This window comes from Nomascus leucogenys, chromosome 10 (assembly GCF_006542625.1).
Source record: "Nomascus leucogenys isolate Asia chromosome 10, Asia_NLE_v1, whole genome shotgun sequence".
NCBI classification, from domain to species: domain Eukaryota; kingdom Metazoa; phylum Chordata; class Mammalia; order Primates; family Hylobatidae; genus Nomascus; species Nomascus leucogenys.
The window spans coordinates 93,241,687-93,267,357 of record NC_044390.1 but is presented as its reverse complement, the minus strand read 5'-3'; the positions used below and the strand labels follow the sequence as shown (position 1 = coordinate 93,267,357).

At 41.4% G+C, this 25,671-nt stretch overlaps 1 long non-coding RNA gene across 1 annotated transcript; it reads left to right on the top strand.

Annotated features, from left to right (window-relative positions):
* Positions 1-235: 235 nt before the first annotated feature.
* On the top strand, positions 236-25,244 carry LOC115837090. Its single transcript, XR_004032129.1, has 6 exons — positions 236-406; positions 13,615-13,795; positions 16,618-17,760; positions 20,838-20,910; positions 21,939-22,178; positions 24,976-25,244. It is a non-coding gene; the product is annotated as an uncharacterized LOC115837090 (long non-coding RNA).
* The last annotated feature ends 427 nt before the right edge of the window (positions 25,245-25,671 follow it).

Sequence of the window (25,671 nt, the reverse complement as noted above, 5' to 3'; positions counted from 1 at the left end):
CCAGCGAAGAGGTGAAGAGGTTGTGCCTCCCCCTCTCACGGGGCTCTGCCCCTAGGAGTCCAGGAAAGGGGGGTATCTTATCCGCTGATGGTTTCCGCTAATAGGCAACACCAGGAAAGTGCAGCCCCTCCCCTACACTTCGCGCTCTTTCTGGGAGGAGGCTGGGGGGGGAGGGTCCTGTCCACTGGCCCCACCCTCCGCTAAGCAGAAGCCCCCATAGTGTCAGCGCCGCTTCGTGGAGCCTGGAGACTTCTTTGGGAAGTCCTGTTGCCAGGCACTCTGCCCCTGGGGGTGTGCAAAGGGTTGTCTAGTTACCTTGATCTTCTCACAGCCTCCTCCCCAGGGTACTGGCAGAGACCAGGATTGGAGGACGGTAAAGAACACACTTCCCAGAGGATCCTTGGAGGTAGAGTCTACAGGAAGGGGTGGTGAGGCCTGCACAGACTTGCTGTCTCCCCTGGGCCTGGTGACAGATGACCTGGGTGTTGGCTGTAGCTGGGCAGGGACTGCAATTCTGTGTGTCCCTTTTTCTGGGAGTCACAGGAAACCTACGCCCTGATCCGCATCAGACTACCATTTGTCCTTATCCTCAAAACGCAGCAAAATATTACGCAAGGTCCAGGGCAAGGCAGGATGGCCACCTCGCTCACTCATCACAGCTGTCTTCTGATCCGAGCAGGGCCGTTCTGTCTCAGACCTGGAGACCCCGCACCCAGGGCGCTCAGGAACTGCCCGACCCACCAGGAGCCTCTCCTGGTGTCTCCCAGGGATTGTCAATAGTTCCATTTTCCTTGAAGAACTTGTTTTCAGGTATGCACTTCTCTAAACATGTATTGCATTATTTTTTCTATTTTAAATTTAACTAAGTTGTTTTATTTTTAATCACATCTGCATTTTGTCAATTTGGAAATTGGAGGTGATTTTCCATGTTCAGTAATGATAGCAAACCTCCTTTTAAAATACGTTTTTCTTTTCTTCTTTTATTTTTTCTTTTGTTTCTTTCTTTCTTTCTTTCTTTCTTTTTTTTTTTGAGACGAGATCTTGCTCTGTCACCCAGGTTGGAGTGCAGTGTCCAATCTCGGCTCACTGCAACCTCCGCCTCCCGGGTTCAAGTGATTCTCCTGCCTCAGCCTCCTAAGTAGCAGGACTACAGGCACACGCCACCACGCCTGGATAATTTTTGTATTTTTAGTAGAGACGCAGTGTCACCATGTTGGCCAGGATGGTCTTGATCTGACCTCATGATCCACCCGCCTCGGCCTCCCAAAGTGCTGGGATTACAGGCATGAGCCGCCGCACTGGGACTAAAATATGTTTTTTAAGGAAACAAACAAAAAGCAAGTCAGTGTGATGAGGTAGTAGATATATGACAAAAAATCATGAAGGTGTTTCTCAAATGAGCAAATTAGAAAAAAACTGTATCTCACCTTTCCCCCTACCTTACACATGGGCGACTGGCAAATGTTTATTGAACAATTGCACATGGAAGCACCCTGCCAGGTGGTCTTTACATCCCCAACCACGTTACAAGGTGGATGTGACGATCCCTGTTGTTGGTGAGGACACGGGAGCTCAGGGAAGCCAGCCCAAGGCTACAGAGCCAGTATTGCACAGTCGGACATCAGTGAGGGAGAAGGAAAAGAAAAATCATTTGGGAAAAAGTCAGACTGCAGAAGCAGTCGGCCTGAATAGTCACAGCAACAGGCAGAAATAAAACAACCTGGGAAAAAACTCAGACTGCACCTGGACACATAAGCAAACAAGGTCCAGCACAGAATCTCTTAGTTCTTTGTGTAATTGGTGAGCTCCCAGGAAAAATTTCCTCCTCTTTTCAGGCATCTACACGATGAGAACTTGCACGGGGGGAGGGAGCTTACCTAAAACAAACCCACAGTTATACAAACAAGAGAAGCTATACTTTGTGCCTGCCTAGAGACACACCCACGGCCACATAAGAGAAGGGGAGTTGCACAGACACCTTTACTGATAAGAAAAGGTACCCAAACAATTACAGGGAGGAGAGCAGTTTCTTGTAAAAAGGTTTTGAGGCGGGGTGCAGTGGCTCATGCCTGTAATCCCAGCACTTCGGGAGGCCAAGACGGACAGATTACCTGAGGTCAGGAGTTCGAGACCAGCATGGCCAACATTGTGAAACCCCATCTCCACTAAAAATACAAAAATTAGCCGGGTGTGGTGGCGCGTACCTGTAATCCCAACTACTCGGGAGGCTGAGGCAGGAGATTCACTTGAACCAGGGAGATGAAGGTGGCAGTGAGCCGAGATGATGCCACTGCACTCTAGCCTGGGAGACAGAGCAAGACTCCATCTCAAAAACAAAAGCTTTTGAATTCAGCTGTAAACTGGCAATCCACTTTCACTCCCCTCTCCACTGCAGAGAGTTTTCTTCTTTCACTTATTAAATTTTTGCTCCAACCCCAAGTTTGTGTCCAAGTTCCTTAATTTTCTTGGATTTAGGACACAGAACCCGGGATACTAGTTCAGACAATGAGAAACTGCTAGGTTAAGGTGCATTGGCGAGACTGCAACATCAGGTCCTGGGTTTTCCTGAAGGTTGGAGGGAGAGAGAAGCCAGTTCCCTGGCTTAATCTCTGTGGTCGGCCACCACCCACTTAAGTTTGAAGCCACATAGGATCAAATCCACAGAGACAAAGTTCAGGAATAGAAGTCTGAGCTTAGCCACAGCAGTGTGGTGATAGGAATGACAGAGTGGGGAGATGCCTCAATATCCACTTATATGTAGAAAAAGGCTACCGTGTCAGCAGATGTTATAGAAAGTGCTGGAATGAACAGGCTGCCACGCACTGTCTCTGCAGGAACAAGATTCACAAGGATACAAACAAATGCATTTATAGGAACTCTCTAGGCAACAACAATACCATTGCATTGATAGGTGTGCAGACATGTTTGTGCAGGGAGTAGAGAGAGAAGACCGGTAGCCAAGGAGAGAGAGAGAGCAGCAAATCCCAGTGTTTCTTTCAGCACAACCTCTCAGGAACTCACAATTAACGCATTAATTCTCACACCCCTGTTTCTGGGCTTTTGTGTGTTTCCTCACACTTCCTTTGATCTCATTTTCCAAAGGATAAATGAAGTCTAATGGAGATAAAGCACTGACATTTACAGAGGGTTAGAGACTAATGATATTAATGACATTCTTGTGGTTTGTCCAACATTATTTTTGTGCAGATTTCAATTCATGCTGTACTCATCCTGGGGGCAAAAGTTAAAGGTTTTCTAAAAAGCTACTTAGTAAACGTCTTAGTTAATGGAAAAGAAAATAAGTCAATCCTTTTTTTTCTAACCTTGAAGTTGCAAAGATTGACAGTGAACTCTGTAATGGTGCATTCTCCTCTTGTGTGGTTTTTGAAAGCTGAGTTATCCTTCCTGTAATGATTCTGCACCTGCAAACTATACGTACTTGTCTCGTTTTGTTTCATAATAAGAAATCATAAACAAACCCGAAATAGCTTAGAAATAAATGTAAGCAATTCATGACTAGAAATAAATAACATCTCTCACATTTCTTCCCTAGAATAAATATCATTGTTTACCCAAGGATGCCAACTATTTGCATGGTGGTGTTTAATTGTCAAATTCATTTGTTTAATACATGTATGTTGGGCTAGTGTCTGGAGACACAGTGGGCTACAAGGGAAGGGTCTCTTCCATTTTAACCCAATATCAACCTTAGAGACAAATATTAGGTCAGATATTTGTCTTCTGTAAAGTGGCAGCACAGAGTCAAATCTATGTTTCCTAGAACAGTGTGTACTTTTTAAAAAAATCAAATCCATCATCAACATTTAAATATCAGAATATTACATGTAAAAATAGTGTTTCTTTCTTCCTTTTGAAACACAGATTAATTCACACTGGGCCTATATTACTGCATGAAAACAGCTGACTGCAAGTGCTCTGGTTTGGATGTCCTCCCCACCACCCGCCCCCCGCCTGCCAACCTCATGTTGAAATTTGATTCCCAGGTTTGGAGATGGAGCCTGTTGGTGTTTAGCTCCTGGGAGCATGATGTGGTTTGGCTGTGTCCCCACCCAAATTTCATCTTGTATTGCAGCTCCCATAATTCCCACACGTTGTGGGAGAGGCCTGGTGGGAGATAACTGAATCATGGCGGTGGTTTCACCCATACTGTTCTTGTGGTAGTGAGTAAATCTCACGAGATCTGATGGTTTTACAAAGGGGAACCCCATTCACTTGGCTCGCATTCTCTCTCATCTGCCACCATGTAAGATGTGACTTTTGCCTTCCGCCATGATTGTGAGGCCTCCCCAGCCACGTGGAACTGAGTCCGTTAAACCTCTTTTTCTTTATAAATTACCCAGTCTTGGGAATGTCTTCATCAGCAGTGTGAGAATGGACGAATACAGGGCATATCCCTCATGAATAGATGAATGTCCTCCCTGGGTGGTGGTGAGTGAGTTCTCACTCTCTTACTTTCCAGGAGAGTCTGCCTTCCTCAGTTTCTCTCTCTTGTCATGTGGTCTCTGCACACACCAGCTCCCCTTCAACTTCCCCCATGAATAGAAGCAGCCTGAGGCCCTTTCCAGATGCAAATGCCCAAGCTTTAACCTTCCAGTCATCAGAATTGTGGACCAAATAAACCTTTTTATCCTTTATAAACTACCCAGCCTCAGGCATTCCTTTATAGCAACGCTAAACTAAGAGCAAGTGAGCTCCAGTCATTCTTTTTAGCTGGGCCGCACACCTTTCAGTTCACTACCATCCCTAACTGACTGCTTCACTTAATTCACTTTTCCAACTAATATTATATTTAGATTGCAATTTCTGAGAAAAATTGATTTCACAAATTTGTTTAATTATATCAGCAATCCGCATTGCAAAGGAAAAATTAAAGAACATGCTACATGGGGTGGAGAGATCTTCCCTAGTCTCAGGTCCCAGCCCCTGAGACTTCTCCAAAATCAGGCTGCAGGATTCAGCACTGACAGGGCCAGCCAGGTAAAGCTTCTGACCCACCCTGAGTCATTTCAAGCTCCATTAAATAGCTATTCATCTTTGCCTGATAATATGCATATTATTCTGGCTAAATACATCTGTTACCAGGAGCTGGTCTGCTTCAAAAATTCTTGGCCAGACTAAGGACAAAGACAAGATCTTCTAGTTATTAGGGAGATTTTTTAAGCTGTTGAAAAATGGTTTTGTGGCTAAGAATCATATAAATCCCGATATTTTAACTTAAAGCAAGATGCTGAGCTATTACAGTATTCAATTATCTAAATGCTACAATGCTACAAGGCAAATGTTCCCAGGTCTGACATATTAATCTACTTGACATTTAACAAATTACACTGTGTTTTTATAGAGTGACAGCCATTTGAGAAGGCCAGAACACATGTCACCCAGCCTGTCCCCTGCCTGCCCTGACCACCTCCATGAACACACCTATTCTTGATGTAAACGGGACACACTTAAATGTTTCCAGAAGAAAAAGCACCTGCAGCTTTTAGGAAAGACACCTCAAGGTCAGGGATTGTGCACATAAGGCTAAATCTGCCATGCCTTTCATCTTGAACAGATGATTTTTGGTACAATAACAGAATTACTTCATCTTCGGTAAAATTCCAGCCCATAGTCACTTCTCAGCTAAGTAAGCCTTCTCTGTTAACTTTCCCTTACAAAAACAAAGGAGCAAGGACATGGGGACCTATGATCCATCTTCACCAAGCCACATGTGATAATCTTATATGACACATGCAAAAGGCTCTATCTCATAACTACAATCTGTTAAACACCTTCTCCATGCAAGGCACAGCAAGAGGTATTTTGAATGCATTATCTCGTCATCATAACAAAAATAACAACAGCTAACTTTATTAAGGGCTTAGGATGTTCAAGCATGTACAACCCATGGATCATTGTGTTTAACATTTACAACAACCCTGCAAGGTGGCTACTCTTACTATTCTATTTATTAACTTTTACTACTCATTTACCAATGAAGAAACTGAGGCTACAAGAAGTTAATTTGCCCCAAACCCAAACGTTTATAAACTAGAACTAGGGAATAAAACATTGTAGGAGCACGGGTCAGCATCAGCTACCATGTCTGTGAGCCACAGTGGACATCAACCCAGCCCAGCCTTCAGATGAAGGCAGACTTAGCCACCATCAATGAAGAAATATCTGCAATTGAGCTTGCAGTGAGCCGCGATCACGCCACTGCACTCCAGCTTGGGTGACAGAGTGAGACTCTGTCTCAAAAAAAGAAAAGAAAAAGAAAAAGAAAAGAAATATCTGCAATCACATAAGACTCAGACTAAAGAGGAATCTGGATGGCTGAGCCCAGACAGCCCGGTGAACCAAGGGAGACAATAAATGATCATTTTAAGCCATTACATTTTGAGCAGTTGAATAAACTAGATACTACTAATATACCAGTTTTACCCATAAGGAAACCGAGGCTCTGGAGAGTTAATTTGTCTAACATCAAAGACTTGTCCGTGGAAGACCCAGGAAACGGTCTCAGGTTCCTCTGACTCAATGGCCCTTATTCACACAGGTGCAGCCTACGGGCCACTCTTCTTTGCCAAATGTATTTGAACATTCTATGCCAAATACATGGGATGTGTCTCCAAGACCATCAGCCACTAAGCATGCATTATATGTAGGCATATGATAACATATGCATAAGAGTTTTGATATGTGGACATTTTAACCCAGCCTTATATAATTTCTAACTAGGAATTTATCACAGCTCTGTTCATGTAAAAAAACTGTAAAATCAGCTTAGTAATGATAATGTTCAATGAAGACAGCACAAACACTATCTGCCATGAATCTCCAACCCACTGCACTGATTAAAATTAATTTCTAAAACATCCACGCATCACAGAAGTTTTAATCTGCAGAGCAGGGGATTATTTTTCTTAATTGGGTAAAAATCATGCCTCTCTCCAGTTATCAGAAGGAACAGACGGTACATAGCACAATAAAAATGAGCACAAACCACAGCCTGATTGCCAGCTCCAAATCCAAGAACTGGCACTGCCTCTGTGACTTTGAACACGTTCTTTCATTTTTGAGTAATGACTACATTGAGATATAATTTATGTGTCATAAAGCTCTCCCCCTTGAAGTATACAATTCGATGGTTTTTGTTATATGCACAGAGTTGTAAAACAATCACTACTAATTCCAGATCATTTTCATAACTCCCAAAAGAAACCCTGTACCCAGTAGCAGTCACTCTCCATTTCTGCTGTCTCCCAAGACCCTGCAAGCGTTAATCTCCTTTCTGTCTGTATGGATGCAGTTATTCTGAAGTTTACATATAAGTGGAAGCACACAATATCATACTGTGTCTGGCTTTTTTCACTTAGTGTGATGTTAAGTTCATTCATATTCTAGCATGCATCAGAATTTTACTCCTTTATATGGCTAAATAGTATCTCATTGATTGGATGATTATCCAGGCCACATGTGTTGTTTGCACTTTTTGGCTGTTGTGAATAATGCTGCTATAAACATTTGTGTACAAGTTTTGTGTGAACACGCTTTTGATTCTACCACGTATAGTGCTGGGTTATTGATAGTTTAGGCATGTTTCTTACTCTCCAAGAACCTCCATTTCCCCATCTGTAATGGGGCACAATAGCGGTGCCTCCTTCATGAGGTTGTTGTGAAGATTAAATGCATTAAATCTAGAGAAAGCATTTTAGGACTTTCTTCTATGATGGTAAACATTGTAGCATTTTCTCCCCAGCAGGTCTAGCATGGCCTAAGCTGTGCCTCCACTTCAGACACTCTCATGCCTTTCCCCATTGGCACACACAATCCACACTGACTACTGGAACTTTCCAGTTACCTCTAGTCTCTGGGCTCTTTTGTTATTCCCTTGTCCCGAAACATCTTTTTTTACTGCTCTATTCTTGGCTGAATTTTCTCATCCTTTACATCTCAGACTAAAGACACTAACTGCCTCCTAGGTGGGCCCATCTCTGAGCACCCTGAGAACAATAGGCTTGTCTTTCTTGTTCTCTGATTATTTTTACTATAGCCCTATAAGGGCTGTCATATTCATTTCACCTGTTCTCCTGTTTATTGTCGCCCTCTCCACTGCACCAGAAGCATCAGAAGTTAGAACATATGCCTTTCTCTATAGGCATTCTAGCCAAGGTGAGGACGCGTATTTCATGCTCAAGAAATATTTGTCGAACTAGTAAATTAGTGAATTAAAAATTCTAGGTGGCCGGGCACAGTGGCTTACGCCTGTAATCCCAGCACTTTGGGAGACTGAGGCAGGTGGATCATGAGGTCGGAAGTTTGAGACCAGCCTGCCCAACATGGTGAAACCCCGTCTCTACTAAAAATACAAAAAAAAAAAAAAAAAAAAAAAATTAGCCTAGTGTGATGGCAGGCACCTGTAATCCCAGCTACCTGGGAGGCTGAGACAGGAGAATCACTTGAACCCGGGAGGCGGAGGTTGCAGTGAGCCGAGATCGTGCCACTGCACTCCAGTCTGGGCAACAAGAGCAAGACTCCATCTCTGAAAAAAAAAAGAAAAAAAAAATCTAGTGACTGCTTATTACGGGATCTGGCCGGCAGCCCACAATGCAATGAGGCTCTCTCTTTGTTCCCAGGTGGATCGGCAGGTAGAGAAATAACAGACACACACAAGATAGTGAAAGCTGGGTCCAGGGGGGTCACCGCCTTCTGGTCCCGTGGTGCCAACAATGCACTGGATATACCAGTATTTATTATTAAGTTTAGTGAGGGCGGGGGTTAGTGAGGGATTTAGGGTCATTTTGATTATGAGGTGAGATGGTCACATGAGGATGAAGTAATTCTTTAACATAACATTTGTATGTAGAAGTACAGTACATTTGTATGCAGAAGTACAGTATACAGAGATAAGAATTTACAATATAGCGTGTACACCAGTAATTTCTAACAGAGCCTTAGAACAGAAACACAGTCTTTCCATAACCTATGATTAGCAAGATATTAATCAGCAGTAACAATTACAACAAAAGCTGGTTACAAACAATCCATGGAAACAGGACGTGAAACTAGACAACTGGTTAGACCAGAAATTCTCAGAAGGGAGTATGCCTTAACCCCAAAGAGACCTAGAAGAGCCGTGGCAAGATGAGGGCCTTTATAGCCCTATCTTATCCATAGGGACAGGCGTCCCCCATGCGTCTGTTTGTAGGCTCCCCACAAGGGTCACATTCCATTCCCAGAGCTATGAACATCTGCTTTTCTGGGATAGGAATCTTGGTGATGTGAAACCTCCCTGACTGCGCGTCCATTCATAGGCTCTCTGCAGGGGGAAGCACACCATGCGCTGTTGGCTCATTCTGGCATCCAACCTGGCATCGTCTTTACACAATCCTGCATGCAATTTTGTATTTACAATAATCAGGAGCATTTCATCTTTTATTCCATAGCAATAGTCTCAGGGGGTCTCCCTACAACTGCATAATATTTTGTTAGATATAAGGTCTTACCAATTTTAACAATTATTTTACATTTATTATTGCTTTTTGGTGATTCTAATTTTATCTATTATAAATATAACAAAGTATTTTGAATGGACCTGTGCTGAGAGTCACAGAGGTCCATGCACAGACTTGGGTAGCACACACGCACTCACTTTAGTGATTCACAGAGAGGTGGAAGAAAGGGAAAAAGTCTAAGCTCATGCAGCATGGCAGGTGCGAGCTATGGGCTCACTGCGCCCAGGGACAAGCTGGTCCTGGGACCCACAAACTCATGGGACCTCAGAGAAGTTTCCAGTATACCTGTAAGGCCTATTAGAAATTCTGAGAAATAAGTGAGTCACCCTAGAATATTGGCTATTATTATTATGTTAATATTAAGCCCTGTGGATCTATACTAATGCTAAGAGAAGTTTCCGGTACACCTGTAAGGCCTGTTAGAAATTCTGAGAAATAACTGAGCCACCCTGGAATATTGGCTATTATTATTATATTAATGTTAAGCCCCATGGATCTATACTAATGCTAAATTAACATTACCCAAGTAGTGGCTTTTCTCTTTTTTAATATAAATATTGCCTATATATGGAATAAGCTTTAGAAAAGTGAATTTCTTTTTTTTTTTTTTTTTTCTTTTGAGATGGAGTCTTGCTCTGTCACCCAGGCTGGAGTACAGTGGTGCAATCTTGGCTCACTGCAACCTCCGCCTCCCAGGTTCAAGCAATTCTCCTGCCTCAGCCTCCCAAAATAGGCACTGGTCACCACACCTGGCTAATTTTTGTATTTTTAGTAGAGATGGGGTTTCACCATGTTGGCCAGGCCAGTCTCGAACTCCTGACCTTGTGATCCACCCACCTCGGCCTCCCAAAGTGCTGGGATTACAGGTGTGAGCCACTACGCTTTTGACTAGAATTCAGAGTAAGAAATTCATCTTACATTTTACAAGTACACACAAATAATTCAAGTAACATTTCCAAAATCTAAATTTATCTTAGTACCTGTAATAAGGTAGTAAGTTATTCTAATTCTCTGAGCTATTCTATTCCATCCTATCCCATTACTTTCTTTTTTTTTTTTTTTCGAGGTAAGCTTCTGCTTTGTCACCCATGCTGGAGTACAGTAACACAATCATAGCTTACTGCAGCCTCAATCTACTGGGCTCAAGTGATGCTTCTGCCTTAGCTTCCCAAGTAGCTGGGACTGCAGGGGCGCACCACCATGAATGGTTAATATTTCAAATTTGTTTTTGTAGAGACAGGGTCTCACTGTGTTGCCCAGGCTGGTCTCTAACTCCTGGGCTCAAGGAATCCTCCTGTCTTGGCATCCTAAAGTGCTGGGATTACAAGTGTCAGCCACCATGCCCGCTACATTTTTTTTCTTTTAATGTTAGTCTCAGCATTTATTTCATACCACAAACGCATCATGACTTGCAGCTTATTAAAACACTGCCTTGAAGACACATCCCAGCCTAGAAGCTATACAACCCTTTGCATAAACATGCCTAAAACCAGATCTTCCCAGCTGAGGGGCCCAGGAAGAGCCCTCCTGGCTATGTGTTTGACACACCCACTACCCAAAAAACAGACTATTTTCCTGGCACCTTTCCAACCTTGTGGATTACACAGTAAAGTCTCCGTTAGAAACACCACCTGCGGGGTGCGTGTGGTGGCTTATGCCTGTAATACCAGCGCTTTGAGAGGCCAAGGTTGGCAAATCACCTGAGGTCAGGAGATGGAGACCAGCCTGGCCAATATGGGGAAACCCTGTCTCTACTAAAAATACAACAATTAGCCAGGCATAGTGGCAGGAACCTGTAATCCCAGCTACTAGGGAGGCTGAGGCAGGAGAATCACTTGAACCCAGGAGGCGGAGGTTGCAGTGAGCACAGATCATGCCACTGCACTCCAGCCTGGACAACAGGGCAAGACTGTGTCTCAAAAAAAAAAAAATTAGAAAGAAAGGGAGAGAAAAAAGAAAAAGAAAGGAAGGAAGGAACCACCTGGGAAGCTGGGCTTCTAGAGCCTTCAAATTGTGCCCACCTCTTTAATAATACTACATACAGCAAAAGCAAGTTCCAAAATTAGAAATAACACAAAGAAAAAGATTTGTACACAACATTTATTACAATTCATAATATTAGGAGAAAGAACAAGCAGTATCGACAAAAGATCTGAACCAATTTTAATGTGATCAATGAAAATATTTCGCTGACGAGCTGATGTTCCCCTTGTCCTTCACCACTCACCAGTTCGATCGCCCCTCCTAAAAAAGAATGGAAGAAAGGCACAAAAACCCTACTGTAAGTGCAACATGCCTGAGTTCCTGTGAAGCCTGCAGTTCAGAGAACAAAGGCTCCCTGGTCTCTCCAGGTGGGGTAAGGCACTGGTTCAGAGGAAACTTTAGCAGCCTCTCTGGGCAGTTACACTGAGAAGTCCCTTCCTGCTGGAGGTTCCCAGCCTGAATCCGCTATTCCAGTGGTTTGGTGGGAAGCAGGAGCCACCATGTAAACATATCCTTCAAAAATAGGAGAGGTGAATAAAAGACAGACAGGAAAGACACAGATGGAGACAATGTGAGTGACAAAAACTCTGAACTCTTTTTTTGTTTTTTAACTTCTACAAACTTTTCTATATACTCTGTCCCAGGTGGCTGGGCAAATACTTGAGCCTTGAAATGAAATCTTGGAGTATTCAGTAACTTGCCCCAGCTAAATCAATCATGAATTGTGTAATAAACTTTAGCCTTTGGCATTTCAGAATTTCAAGACTTTTATTGCGGCAGCTGTTCTTATAGTTTATCTTCTAAGTTATTTGTGTTTTCTTTATAATCTGTGTATACTTTTTATAAAAGGAGTAATACATGAACCCCTGAGTCAGGGAATAGAGCTAGAATTCTATGTTTTTTGTTATATGTAAATGACAATTTACTTTATTTCATATTTTTATTTTCAAAATTATTTTCAAAAGGTGGTATTTCAGATAGATGATATAGTGTTTAATTACTGTTTAACAAACGTCATTGCTGTGTGAGATCTCCCAGGAAACTTGTAATCATGCAAACATTGTTTTTGTAAACTTTTAAAAATAAAATTTACCTTCATACTTGTCTAGCAATTATCACTATGTGGGCAAAGGACTCACGCAGAATATCTGTTAAAGAAGAACTAAATATATTGAACAAAATTATACAATAGAATCAGTCTTTCAACAATATGACTACTCCAAACCTGAATATTACTGAATTTATTGTTTTGCTAATCTTGCTCCAAATATTTCAATTTTTTTAAATGAGTTTCTCTAAGGACTGCTGTGAGTGGGAAGAGTTTTGTATGTTTCTTTAACATTTTCGTTTCTTTTTTTATGTTCAAATGCTTTGACCATTTTTCTTTGAGTTGTCTATATTGTTATTTCTGAAATATATCAGTTCTTTAGATGTGTGAATGTTAATCGTATCTGGTATATATATATTATAGCTATAATTCTTAATTTATCACCATTATTTTAACTTTATTGATTCATTTTAATTTTTAATATTCAAATTTATGAAAATATTTAGTAATAACTTTTATACTTTATTAAAAGTTATTATGAACCTCATTAATTACTAAGTAGGAATATTCTTCCTCATATCTAGTATATAGTCTTACATAATTCTTAAAAATATTTTTGCAGTCGCATTGTGCTTAGCTCTGCATTTCATCAGGAGTTTATTTTCCTAAGGCATGGGGTAGGAACCTAAATTTTTTTCCTGAAGTAGCAAAGCATCATTTATTGAACTGTCGTCGGTGTATTCACACCCCATTTCCCACTTATTTGAATATTGTCTTAATTGTGTGCTAAATTGATGAGTCTGTGGATCTGCTGAATTCTGTGATATTGACCAGTCTATCAAGATCCGTATTGGCATGATACTGTTTTAATTGCCGTAAATTTACAGAAATATACATTATGATATGTAGCAAATCAACCATCCCTCACTAGTATTTTTGTATTCTTAAGGTAATCCTGGATTGCAAGAATAAATATATCTCCAAATTTCAGTGATTTCAGTGTCTGAACCAAACAGAAGTTTGTTTCTCATCCACGTAACCGAGGCAAATGCTCCTGATTGGCAGGTGGCTTTCTCCAGGCAGTAAATCTACAGCCCAGGCTCCCTGCATCTTGTGGCTCACTTTAGATCTCATCGTCACCTGCACATTGCCATACACAGGGAAGGAGAGAAGATGGAGAAGGCAAAGACTTTCTGAAAGCCGTGGCTAAAAACTGGCATGCGTCACATCAGCTCACATTCCATTGGTGAGAACATAGAATATGTAAGGCAAAGAGAAACCCGGGAAACTACCACGTGCCATTCTTAGATCTCTCCATCCCTAGCTGGTCTGCCTTCTTCTTGCCACGTTTCTGAGTTTTTCTTCTTTGCTTAATTTACAATGTCCAGGGTGTTTTAGTGAGAGGGATCTTCTCTAACACACCCCGCAGAGCAGTTAGCTCCATATCCTTTTAATATATTCCTTTTTTTGTGGTTAGAATTGAAATAATTAACGGTTACTACTACTGAAACCCCTAAATAGTAAGTACCTTGATGGAAGGGAAAAATGCAAATGACAGACTTGTAGCAAAAGTTAAAAACAAAAATAAGAAAGAAAGAAAAAATAGGAAAGAAGGAAAGAAGAAGAAAGAAAGAAAGAAAGAAAGAAAGACGAAAGAAAGAAAGATGAAAGAAAGAAAGAAAGAAAGAAAGAAAGAAAGAAGAAAGAAAGAAAGAAAGAAAGAAAGAAAGAAAGAAAGAAAGAGAGAGAAAGAAAGGAAGGAAGGAAGGGATGGAAAAAGAAAGAGAAAGAACAAAAGCAAGAAAGAAGAAAGAAAGAAAGAAGGAAGGAAGGATAGAAAAGAAAGAAAGAAAGAAAAAGAAAGAAAAAAGAGGAGGAAAGGAAGGAAGGAGGGAAGGAAAGAAGGAAGGAAGGAATGAAGGAAGGAAGGAAGGAAGGAAGGAAGGAAGGAAGGAAGGAAGGAAGGAACGAGCTGTGTATGGTGGTACAAAGAGGAAATCCCATCTTGGGATGAGAATTTGAGAGTCTTAATTCACTCCCTTATAGAACTCAAGTCATGAGCCCTCAGCGGTTAAACTTTGAGGAACGTGATATCTAATTACCAAGGTATTAGCATTCCAGGTCTCTCTTGTAGCTTTAACAACTACAAAGTACAGACATAGGCATGGCCCAGTATTGTCATATGAAAGCAGGTGGTGCATGAGTGTGAATTGGTAACTTGGGAAAAGGAGCCAAGTAGAACCCTACATGAAAAGGTGTAGCATCTCCTGTAATTGTGCACAAGGCAGAATGTGGCAGCTTTGTTCTCTACCACCATTCTTTACCCCATTTCTATAATTTCTAAAGCTGATGGGCCTGTGAGGAAAATATATGATCTGGACAGATGGGATGAGGATATCTGGGAGGAGCCCCAATTCTCTGAGATTACCCCTATACCTCACTCCGTGCCCCCAGCCACATCAGTGAGGTGTTTCTTCTCATTTTCAAGCCCATTTAACTAGGACACGGTGGAGATATCAGAGACAGTTTTCCAAAGCAAATTAAAGATCCTCTCTGCCTGTCATTTCCAATCTGTGCTCTGAGGACACAGGATTAATTGGAGAGCTGGGCAGGTGGCAGATCTCAGAATTAGTGACGTCACAGCAAGCCCAAGAATTCACAGAGCAAAGCCCAAAATAATTTTTTTTGCACTGATTATCAGTAAATTCCAAGTGAAATGAAATTAACTTAGTTGATCAGGTTTTCAAGGGTTTTGGTGACAGAACCCACCCCCTCCTCCATATTTACTGATGAAGAACCCATAATTTTTTAGCCTCTGAGGATTTAGCCTCTGACAGGGACCAGGTATAGGAATCAACAGGAAGGAGGCATGTGTGTGATGTCTCTAAGGGCGTATTTTGAAGAAGTCAGGATTGGAGTTCCCCAACCGCTCTTCCTCTTTTTAAAATTTCCAAGTGCAATGGCCCTGTCAGTACTGAATAAGTAAAGGAAATTTCCCTTGCAAGGTGAAACCAGATTAGTAAACTCAACACTTCTAGGAAATATGAACAAATGGGGTCCCACAATCTCAATGATCCTAGTATTTGTCTTTCTAGCCTAATAAAGAATAATGTGTACCCCAGTGAAGGAGACCCTAGATGCTTATAAATAAGCCAAATAGAAGGTGAGATCCTCTTGCTTCATGAGACCCAACGAACAGCTGAAGATTCCACAGCCAGCCACATATTCCCAACCACCTGCTGCAAGCCAGAATAGCAGCAGAATATATAATTTAGGTAAAGAGAGAGAGAAAAAAGTCAAAGAGACAGATAGTGAGAATTAGAGCTATATAAATCACCAAGATATTTAATATAATTTTTTTATTGGGGAGGTAATTTAACCCTTTTCCCGTTTAGAAAAAAAGAAAAGTACAGCTCACTGCCAGCACTCATTTAATTTTACATAAACACACTTCTTGAGGCTGAAGCCAATCTGACTGATTTTCAATGTGAAAATAGAATATAAAAACTGTTATTGAAGCTATTTCTAAACAGAACTAACATCAGAATCATCTGAATAATCAGAATCGTCTATTTCAGAAAACTCGGACTCATCAAATAATATTCGGCCAACAACTGTTCCAGAGTGATGTTAACATCACGTGTAGAAATGCTACATTTTCTGGGATTTGATATTTTCAGCGATCAAGAATTACTATATTTTGTAAATGGAAATACCACTACTAAAAACAGCATGCTATAAATAAATGATGTCTTTCTTCCCCAAAGTTGATATACCGGAGCAATGCGAAAATAATAAAAGCGAGATATTTTGTGGCAATTATCTCGGGGTAAAGGCTGTAGCCGCAAGCACCACTGGCAAGCATTCTTTTTCTTTTTTTTTTTTTTTTTTTTTTTTTTGAGGCGGAGTCTTGCTCTGTCGCCCAGGCTGGAGTGCAGTGGCGCGATCTCGGCTCACTGCAAGCTCTGCCTCCCGGGTTCAGGCCTTCTGCCTCAGCCTCCGGAGTAGCTGGGACCACAGGCCCCCGCCACCACGCCTGGCTGATTTTTTTTTTTTTTTTTTTTTTAGTAGAGATGGGGTTTCACCGTGTTAGCCAGGATGGTCTTGATCTCCTGACCTCGTGATCCGCCCACCTGGGCCTCCCAAAGTGCTGGGATTACAGGCGTGAGCCACCGCGCCCCGCCTGGCAGGCATTATTGTGGCAAACGGGAAATGGGGTAAGTTACACAATCAATACAGCTCCGTCATCGTAGTTTAATTACTTTTCCACGCACCATGTATTCTGACAGGTAGAACGATCAGCCTGGGCCTCCGTTTTTCATTCTACAAAGAATGAAGTACATGAACTGTCCTCTATAGAATTGTGGAAAAAGTTGTTTCTATTGAGTTGTGGTTATCTTTGTCTTCATGGTCTAATTACGGAAATAAATGCTTTTCCGAATCTCCGAGGCTGGTCTGCCCTGGTCCAGCTCTCTGGAGTGTCTTCCTGGGTTTTGCCTCAGTGAATGGGAGAAACACTGGCAGCACGTGTGGTCTGCACCAAGAACTGAATCGAATTTCCATGTGTTATTGAATGTTCACAAAGACCTTGTACAGCGAATGTTACTGCCTCTGGTCAATGATTCATCTCAAGGCTCAGAAAAGTCAAGTGTCTCGTCCAGGGACACTTAGTCAGAAGTGAATCCAAGGTTTAAGCTCATATCTGCCTAACTCTGAATTTCACAGCCTTTTGCTACATATGGAGAATAATATATCCCTGAGTAGTAAAGACAGACTCCAAGGATCTTGTCTCTGCAATCATCATTCTGGCCATAATTTATGAAAAGCAACCCAAAGTATGTGATGGAATAAAAAGTACTATCTATGAGTTAACCCTTCCAAAAACTGAACTGAATTCTGAGCTCTAAATTTGGAATCAAAAGAACTTTTCTCTGCACTAATCATTTGAAACATCACTTAAAGAAAACAACCAAAAACTGGTGCCCCCTGAGAGAAAGCAATAGAAAGTATTATGCATAAAGTAATCCTTCCAAAAAATAAACCAAATCCAGTCAAATCTCTAGTTTTGACTCCTAACTTACAGGAAATATGTGATGGGAAAAAAACGAAATGACACCACCATGATTTAATCAGCCAAATCCAGAATATGAAAATTTCTACCAGACAAATGGTTTAGTTTCTTCCACAAACAAATGGCACAAGGAAACGGAGGTAAGAATGGGATGCTGTTATAGATTTAAAAATATTTAAGAATGTATAAACTAAATACACTGCGTGCATCCTCTCTGAACATGATTCAAACATATCAAGTGGTCAACGAGCAGTTTTGAAACAATCAGGGAATTTGAACACTGAATGGTTGTCAGAAGATATTAAGAAATCATTATTAATTTTATTAGACATAATGATGCTCTGATTTTGTTTATTTTTTAAAAAGAGTGTTATTTCCTTTATAGATACATCATATAGTATTAACTAATGAAATGCTTTGATATCTGGAACGTTTAAAAAATATTCCCGATGGAGTAAGTGCAAAGAAACAGGTAAGCAAAATGCTGATAATTGCTGAAACACATGATGTGTACCTAGGGCTTCATTTACTATCTCTTCATTTTCTATTTTAATATTTGTTGGACATTCTCGTAAAAAGGAAAGTTATGTTTTATTTTCTCATAAGCCAGTAATGAAATAGCCCTAAGTAACTAATATTATAGAGACAAGAATAGGTGTAATAGAGCTTAAGGTTTTCATTTAAAAAACTATCTGTAGACTTCAATGGATCCTAGGTGGCATCCATGCAATAACACTCGTGGAACATGCAGGACAGGTGTGGAGCTCCATCTTCACGCAATGACATTTTTTATGCTTCCGTTTGCCCTAAGAGTGGAGTGAGAGGATGATTATTTTATATCATAGACTCCTTCCCTGCTATACATTTTTATTATTTTACTTTCACTTCTGGGATACATGTGCTGAGCGTGCAGGTTTGTTTACATAGGTATACATCTGCCATGGAGGTTTGCTGCACCTATCAACCCATCATCTAGGTTTTAAGCCCTGTATGCATTAGGTATTTGCCCTAATGCTCTCCCTCCCCTTTCCCCCCACCCCCTGATAGCCCCCAGTGTGTGAAATTCCCCTCCCTGTGTCCATGTGTTCTCGTTGTTCAACTCCCACTTATGAGTGAGAACATGCGCTGTTTGGTTTTCTGTTCCTGTGTTAGTTTGCTGAGAATGATGGTTTCCAGCTTCATCCACGTCCCTGAAAAGGACATGAACTCATTCTTTTTTATGGCTGCATAGTATTCCATGGTGTATATGTGCCACATTTTCTTAATCCAGTCTATCATTGATGGGCATTTGGGTTCTTTCCAAGTCTTTGCTATTGTAAATAGTGCTGCAATAAACATATGTGTGCATGTGTCTTTATAGTAGAATGATTTATAATCCTTTGGGTATATATCCAGTAACGGGATGGCTGGGTCAAATGGTATTTCTGGTTCTAGATCCTTGAGGAATCGCCACACTGTCTTTCACAATGGTTGAACTAATTTATACTCCTACCGACAGGGTAAAAGCATTCCTATTTCTCCACATCCTCTCCAGCATCTGTTGTTTCCAAATGTTTTAATGATTGCCATTCCACCTGGCGTGAGATGGTATCTCATTGTGGTTTTGATTGGCATTTCTCTAATGACCAGTGATGAGCTTTTTTTCATATGTTTCTTGGCCGCATAAATGTCTTCTTTTGACTTTTATGTGGAAACCAATTTAACTGCACAGAGAGGTGAAAATTAGTTAATAACTTTTAAAGTAATTCCCTAAGTTTCTAAGGATCTATATGTTTCCATCTGACTTTATTTAAGCTCTTGATTGATGCTGCATTTAGAGCAGGTTCGTGAACATGAATAGAGTTAATCTGGGACAGATTTCCCTCATTTGATTTTTTCACTGTTTCCATCACAGAACTTATTTCATGCTCACCATGTTTGCAGGCATTGAGCTTGGTACTGGAGCCACAGAGCTGGATGAGACAGACATTTGCAAATATTTCAGGTTTTTTTTTTGTAGGGGGGTCATATTTATAGATAATAACAGTAAAGAGTGACGGGTTCTTATGAAAATGCATACACGGTGAAGTAGAGGGTAAAAAGGAGGGATATGTTCTGTGAGAAGGAAGAGTGAAAAGAAAGTGTAAGGGGATGTGTCTGTGTCTAGGCATATATGTGTTCACATGTGTGTATGTGTGGGCCTGCACCTGTGTGCATGTTCATGTGTGTGTGTGTGTGTGTCTGTGTTGAGGACTAAATTAATTGGGCTTGTGGAAGCAGGGAGCCACTGATAGGTTTAATTAGAGATGGACATGATCTGATAGTTTAGGTGGAATTCTCTGGGGGCTGTGTTGGGGGACAGTGGGGAGGAGAGCTAGAAGGAAGAAAAGGATATATGCATAACAGAAGCAGCATCTGTCTATGGGATGATGGAAAGAATCATAAAAGACTTAATAGAACATGTGACACTTTAACTGAATCTTGAAATAGACAAGTGTTGGAGGAGGGAGTTGGACCAGATACTTCATGCAAAGGGAAGAAAAGTGCACAAACAAAATATGAGAAACAAGGCAGACACGCATTTTTTTTAATTTTCACACCCACTGATAGACCAGTGATGCACTCACATCCTCTGCATTCATGTTCAACAAAAGTGCTTTCCTAGAACATGAACCTCAACCCAAGTGTCGCCTCAAGTAGTGTGTGCATGAACTCAAGCATTAAATTAGAATTGATTTTTTAAAAATCTCACACAAACAGATGTATTATTTAAAAATCTTTAAAGCGGGTTTAAACAGTTTTCAGGATTAAAAGCAGCCACTATTAGAGGGAATAAAAATACATTTGACATAAATACGAGGAGCCTCAATAGAACCTCCTGTACCCAGTCATTGTCAATGCCATATCCATTCATTCACCAGCCCTTATATCGATGCTTGCTGGGCTCACTTCCCACGATCAGCACCTGCATGTCCTTACCTGAGAGCTTGCCACTCAAATGAGCTCAGTCTTGCCTGTGTGGCTGGGAGTGTGGGGGATTTAATGTCAAGGGAAACAATCTTCCATCAATGAATGATGAAAGTTAGTTTTCACAACTTCTGGTCCCCTTGGCCCTCATCAAAGGGCTTCAGGAGGTGAAGTTTGGGCTCCTTGCTGTCCTCCATGTTTCCACAGTAGTTTTAAGCACCATTGCCCGTGGTAATGGCTGACATTGACACTGCACTTTTTTTTTTTTGAGATGGAGTTTCCCTCTGCCACCCAGACTGGAGTACAGTGGCGCGATCCTGGCCATCGCAACCTCCACTTCCCAGGTTCAAGGGATTCTCCTGCCTCAGTCTCTCAAGTAGCTGGGATATAGGCCCCTGTCACCATGCCCAGCTAATTTTTTTAAAATTTATTTTTAGTAGAGATGGGGTTTCACCATGTTGGCCAGGCTGGTCTCAAACTCCTGACCTCAGGTGATCCACCCACACTTTTTATTGTTTGCCTACACTTTCTAGACTTGCTTCATCAGCCTACTCCCTTTCTGGTTGATATGGTTTGGTTGTGTCCCCACTCAAATCTTATCTAGAATTGTAATCCCCAAGTCTCAAGGGAAGGACCTGGTGGGAGGTGATTGGATTGGGGGGTGGTTCCCCCCGTGCTGTTCTCATGATAGTGAGTGAGTTCTCATGAGATCTGGTGGTTTTATATGGCAATTTTCCCTATTCTTGCTCACTCTTCTCTCTCCTTCTGCCATGTGAAGAAGGTCCTTGCTTCCCCTTCACCTTCCACCACGATTGTAAGTTTCCTGAGGCCTCCCCTCAGCCATGCACAACTGTGAGTCAATTAAACCTCTTTCCTTTATAAATTACCCAGTCTCAGGTCATATCTTTATAGCAGTATGAGAATGGACTAATACACTGGTCTATCCTTCATCCAAATTAACTACCTGCACTGCAGTCCTTGTCTCAGGCTCTGCTTTGAGGGACCCCAACTATGACAGCCGCATTAGAATGCATCACATACTGCAGTGAAATTCTAGAGTGGGTGTTGTCAGGTGGTGATGATTGTTAGATATGTTAGTCTGTTTTCAGGCTGCTGATAAAGACATACCCAAGACTGGGTAATTTATAAAGGAAAAGGAGGTTTAATGGACTCACAGTTCCACATGGCTAGGGAGGCCTCACAATCATGGCAGAAGATGAAAGGCACAGCTTACAGGGTGGCAGCAAGAGAGGAAATGAGAACCAAGTGAAAAGGTTTCCGCTTATAAAACCATCAGCTCTTGTGAGACTTATTCATTACAATGAGAACAATATGGGGAAACTGCCCCCACGATTCAATTATCTCCCACCAGATCCCTCCTACAACACATGAGAATTGTGGGTGCTGCAATTCAAGATGAGATTTGGGTGGGGACAAAGCCAAACCATATCATTAGATAAGACACTGGAGAAAGGCAAGAAAGAAAAGACATCTGAAGAATGAAGGGAGCCAAAGAAATGCCAACATTTTGCTTTTTGAAGAAAAGCTAAATTAAAGTCAAAATGGATTTATCAATTTCCTTGGGTTCATGAATGTACAGAACTTTATTAAGGTAAGTCAAAACTTCTCTTTTTATGCTTAACCCAACTCAAATTGGCTTATGTAGGGGAAACAAGAAATCAAAACCCAAAGGAACATGCCAGCTTAGGAATATACAGTTAGCTAAGCTTCTTACTGAACAAATGAAATCACAAAGCATGCATGCAGATAGACCACAAGTGACTACAGTGCAGTAGTTTATTTCAGCTCTATTTATCTGGAATTAATGCTACACCATCTGACATATTAAGCAGTTATGCATCATGTATCAGTAGTTACATCTTCCAGTGCCTCCTACAGTTGCCCCCAATGGTATATCTACTCGAAAGTATGTTAAGTGCATTCACATTCTTCAACATTTCCTCATTAAAGCCAGATGGAATTGGGCTTCTTATACTTGCTATTCGTTCATTTAATATTATTAGAGTGTCTACCATGTAGTAGGCATTTCTGTAAATGCTGAGGATACCTTGATAAAAAAGACAAAACCTTTCCCCACATATATCTTAAACTTTAGTGCGAAGAGAAAGACAATGACTATTTTGAAGTTACGAAGGGGATTTGCTGATTTGAATGCCTACTTAGGAGATTCAGAAGTGGTTGGATTTAGGTGCTTAGATTAAGTCATCAGGAATTTCCACCTTCTACCCATAACAGTGAGCATCTGAAACTTACAAAACTGTATTTCCTATTTTATTTTACTTCATTTTATTTTAGAGACAGGGTCTTGCCTGTTGCTCAGGCTGGAATGCAGTGGCACAATCATAGCTCACTGCAGCCTCAATTTCCTGGGCCAAAGGGATCCTCCCAAAGTGCTGGGATTACAGGTGTAAGCCACCATGCCCGGCCAAGATTCTCTATTTTTAATTTACAGTTTATATCAAGACACTGAGCCAGGGAAATTTGAAGTCACCCATCCCGTGGTCTTAGCATCTTTGCTCACACACTGAATGACTTGATGTAAATGACTGAATCAGATTTGTTTGCTTATAGCTGGCACCACCGAGCAAACATATTCTCTCTTTCTCTGGGACATCACCTGATATGGTCTTGCTCAGTGTCCCCACCCACATCTCATCTTAAATTGTAATCCAAATTGTAATCCCCACGTGTTGGGGTAGGGACCTCATGGGAAGTGATTGGATCATGGCAGTGGTTCCCCCCATGCTGTTCTCATGATAGTGAGTGAGTTCTCCTGAGATCTGATGGTTTTATAAGGGGCTCTTCCCCCTTCATTTTGCACTTCTGTCTCCTGCTGCCTTGTAAAGAAGGACATGTTTGCTTCCCCTTCCACCATGATTGTAAGTTTCCTGAGGCCTCCCCAGCCATGCTGAACTGTGAGTTAATTAAACCTCTTTCCTTTATAAATTATCCAGTCTCAGGTATTACTTTATAGCAGCATGAAAATGGACTAACACAGCACCTATCTCCCAGTATTATATTTTCACAATGGAAGTTTTAATCCAGGGATGTCTAATCTTGTGGATTCCTAGGCCACACTGGAAGAAGAAGAATTGTCTTGGGCCACACATAAAATACACTAACACTAATGATACCTGATAAGCTAAAGAAAAATCACAAATAAACCTTACAATGTTTCAAGAAAGTTTACGAATTTGTATTGGGCTATCCTGGGCTGCATGCAGCCATAGGCTATGCGTTGGACAAGCTTGGTTTAATCCATAGATGGAGCATTCTACACAGCTCCCTTAAAGATGTTCCAGAAGTGCTGACCCTGTGTCAGGCACCGTGTTCACCACTTAGATGTTCATTTAATCCTTACAAAAGAGCCATGGAGCACGGACTGTTACTGTGGCAGATGTGTTAGCCTCCTGTGGTTGCCATAACAAAATACTACAAACTGTGTGGCTTAAAACACCAGGAATTTATTCTCACTGTTCTAAAAGACAGAAGTCTGAAATCCAGGAGTCAACAGGGCTGTGCTCCTTTTTGAGGCTCTAGGGAAGGATACTCCCTCCCCTCTTCCAGCTTCTGCTGGCCACAGGTGTTCTTCAGCTTGTGGCCACATCACTCCAATTGCTGCCTCCATCCCACATAGCCTTCTTCCCTATGTGTGTGTTCTCACATGGTCTTTGTATAAGGATATCAGTTATGGGATTTAGATCCTACCATAATCCATCATGAACTCTACTGCACTAATTACATCTGCAAAGGCCCTATTGCCAAATAAGGTCACATTCTGGGGTTTCAGGTGAATATAAATTTTGGAAGGACACTATTCAATCCAGTACAACAGGTAAAATTTAAAAAGGCACCCTTTTACCTTTGCATGTTATCTCACTTGATTTTTATAACAGTCCTGTAGATTAAACAGATAATATGTTATATTCTCACTTCTAGATATCATCACCCATTATTTGAGAGAATGGAAATGAAGTTCAGGGCTGTTAACACTCCTGCCACTGAAACATCCCAGGCCAGTGACCTTTTCATGTCTGACCTAATAGGTGGTTTCTAACCACAGTTACTTGTGACATCATTCCATCACTCCCCATACACATTCCCTGTAGACCAACTTATCTGGCCCTACAATTATAGTTACAGGGAATTTTACATTCTTCACCTTCCACAGGCAACTGAATCTTCTGGGACAAAAAGCATATGTTCTCCCATAGTAATAAAATTTCTCGTTTTTAGCCTGGCACGTGACTGCCAATAATAACACTTCCCAGACTCTCAGGTGTCCACATCTATCCAAAGGGAAATATAGTCAGTGATAACTTCCAGACATAGATGAAACATGCCACACCTTACAGTCACTTTATATTGTTCATTCTCCCTTCCCATAGACTGTCATGCTGTCATCATGACTGGATCTGATACGGCCACCGTGGACCTTGAGGTGACCTTGGGAATGGAGAGAGTGCATGGGAGAGAATCACATTGGAAGGGGCCTGGGTTCCTGAAGACCCCGTGAGTCAGATCCCCTTGAAGCCCTGACTGCCCACATTAGGGCTTTTATGTTGGGGTGAAATTACCTTGCATTGTCATATAAGCAATTGCTGTTTGTGGTGTCTTGCAAATAAACCTATTCTGATCTAGTATATTTCCTAAAAAACAAAAGTTTGAACCCAGCTCTTTACATGTTACATGTTCTGGATACAAAAATAAGACCCAGTTTCTGCCCCCTAGCAGGACCCAGAGCCCCTCAGTGAAGGCATACACCATAGGAATAATCTCACAAGTTCTTTAGCCCCCTACCTGATGCAAACCTACTGTTCATAGCTGGGTTTTCTGAGAGTGGAGACCAACCCAAATGCACCCTATTTAAGACTGGAACCAACGGACAGTAAAAACAAAGTTAAATTTGTATCAAAAACAATACCTTTATTGCTGCCTCGGCAAAATTGAAGAAACATGAGTGGATCTGAGGTAAAAATTGTCTTCCTGATACTTCACACAAAAACTCGACCTGTGGGTCCACTCATATGGCAGACCTAGCTTTCTCTTATCTGGACAAGCCCCGAGAGCAGAAGTCTGCCAAC